The sequence below is a fragment of the Halyomorpha halys genome, unplaced genomic scaffold (genome assembly GCF_000696795.3).
Source record: "Halyomorpha halys isolate HHAL.00 unplaced genomic scaffold, Hhal_1.1 Scaffold56.1, whole genome shotgun sequence".
Taxonomy (NCBI): domain Eukaryota; kingdom Metazoa; phylum Arthropoda; class Insecta; order Hemiptera; family Pentatomidae; genus Halyomorpha; species Halyomorpha halys.
The window spans coordinates 703469-706197 of record NW_027115012.1 but is presented as its reverse complement, the minus strand read 5'-3'; the positions used below and the strand labels follow the sequence as shown (position 1 = coordinate 706197).

At 28.8% G+C, this 2729-nt stretch overlaps 1 protein-coding gene across 3 annotated transcripts in view; it reads left to right on the top strand.

Annotated features, from left to right (window-relative positions):
* The window catches only part of LOC106692428 (Zn finger homeodomain 1), a 61765-nt gene that overhangs the window by 34330 nt on the left and 24706 nt on the right, over positions 1 to 2729 (top strand). The window lies entirely within an intron of this gene.

Below are 2729 nucleotides of genomic sequence, written 5' to 3'. Positions count from 1 at the left end.
GGGATTGTTAAGGATGAAAGATTAAGAATTAATGGGTTAGGATGGTTAAGGAGTTTGGAATAAAAAGACGCGTATCTGTTTTGGGTCAAATCTGCAACGAAAAATTATATTTTTCAAAATATATTTTGAAGTTATTATAAATTACATTTTCTCAAAACCCAATGCTACTAAATCAGTTTTAACGCAATCCTCCCATCTACGTTTCGGTCTATCCCCGGACGTTTACCCCTCGGTTCACTGCACATTAACATTTTAGTGATCCGCTGGTTACTAAGCCATACAACCGTACTCGCCCATCTTATACACCATATTTTGAGAAATAATTGAAATTTAATTTTTGAACGAAATATGTCTAAACTTTTTAATAGTTCAGATATTTTCTTCTTTCAACAAATCAATCAACAGAAGATTAATATATAAATTGTGAACTCGATAAGAGGGACCTGGCATCCATCTTTCACTCTCAGTCTAATTGGGGACAGTTTTTCTTCTCTAACTTTTTTGTGTTAGCACCGCCCATAGAGATAAGCTCAAGAAAAAAAAGTCGAAAATGGACCTGTTATAGAGTAGGCTATTTTGGGATCCAGAAGAATTTATTTGGCGCCTTTATATTCTAGAACTATATTAAGATTAATTATATTTCTACAAAATATTTTTTTATTTATTGCTATTTACAACTATGTATTTACATAAAAATACATCTAATAAATTCAAAAAATAAATAAATTATTTTTTTCTCTTCGCTTTAGTTGAAATTAAGAAGGGTTTGAAAACAAAATTGTCTAATTTATTATTTTACTGTTTTTCTTTTACTTACATATGTATATATATAATATATATTAAATACTCATTTTTAAAAATATCTATTTTAAAAGTTGTGTCAAGAAAACCTCGTCTCGCAAAGTAGTCTGTGTGTCTGTTGTAAACAACCTAGCTTAAGAACAGTAAACTAAATTAAAAAATGGTAGTATTTTATACCTGTTAAATCTCATTACAAATTTTTTTTTTCGTTTCCCCTTATACCTACATATTCAAAAGCAAATGATCGAATCTTTGTCCACAATAAACTTTACTGATTACTGATTGATTTACGTGTTGTAATTTTTTTTTTAAATATGCCCTTTTGCCATGGGAAGGTTCAAAGATAATGTAATCACCTAATTCTCAAGTAGAAAAAAAATTCTAATTTGTTTAATTAGACCTGGTTTTTGTTCTTCGGTGCAGTTTATAGCGTCATAATCCACACCAAAGTTAGATTTAGTTTAGTTGAGTAGTGTTCTAGAAATTTGTTATTTTATTTTTCATTTTAAAAGAAATCAAATGCTGATTTCGAAAATTCGTATTTGAGGACTTAAAACGAATATAATCACTTCACTCCTAAAAAATAGGTTTCACACTTTGATATGTCAGTCAGTCAGACAAATAATACAAATTTCGTTACAATATAATATTTCGTAACAATATAAAACCCCAGATAATTGAATTACAACATTTTATTGACTTAATGTAATTGATAGAAGGTTAATTAAAAATAAACACAGAAAATCAATTTAATTAAAAAACAAACATTTTATATACATTAAATTATAATAAACAAAAATACATAAGAATGAATGTATACATATTTTTTCATATGTGTTGAATTTTCATTTAGAGATGAAATCTCGATTTTATTTTGTTTTTTATTAAACAGCCATATATTTCTGCTATAATCCCTTCAATGGTTAGTTGTGTTCAGTTTTTTTTCCGAAACAATATTCCTTTTTAAAAATAAATAGTGCGAAAATAAAAATTGACCCCGATAATAGAGCGCCGGATAATGGAGGTCCTACTGTATTATGAATACAGAGCATCCCCATCTTAGGAAGTGAGTAATAAAAATAATAATAATATTAAATTCTATAAAAATTAACCCTTTATCTCATAAAATTCATACCATACTGATAAATAGTTTTTTTTTTTTTAATTTTTCACAAATTATTGTTTTTATACATACTGTTACTTGCAAAACTCGTATAATTAAATAATTATTTATTTTTATATAATCATATTATATAAGAAAGACTGTAAGCAATAACACACCTACACTGAACAGAAGGCTGATAGTAGCTAATAGAACAGAGTGCCACAGTGCCACATTATCAACAGGAGAGGTGGCGATGTTCCCGTGGGAGCAGATGGACTGCTATCAGGCAACGCCCAGTCCACCATCTTGTCTTCTCTCTTTATTCAAAGTTCTCTTTCTCTCTTGTATCTTATACCTTTAGATCACGTGATGAAAATCTAGACTCCCATTGGGCGGGCAATGTAGACATTTTTATGTGATTTGTCAGTTATGATCATATCTAGAACCCGCGAAAAAAAACAATTTGTTATTCCTTTAATAACAATTATATACAAGATTTGAAATTAATGATTTTTATAACATTATTAGGTGAAAAGCAAGAAAACTTTTTTTTTTAATAATTTATTTATTGTAATTTACAACTGTATACATATATGCACATCAAGTAAATTTGCTGTAGGTGATATTATGACATCATACAAACATGTGGAGAATCTACCCATTGATAGAACTCTAAAAATATTTCTAAAGGAGAAGATCTCGAGGCCATCTTCTTTTCAGACGCCTAGGAGGATTATTAGGTAGTGAAGGAGAAGCTAGGTTAGAAACGAGTTGGTTTTGATGGTTGGAAAGTTTATTATGGAAGGATTTGTATCTGGTTCTG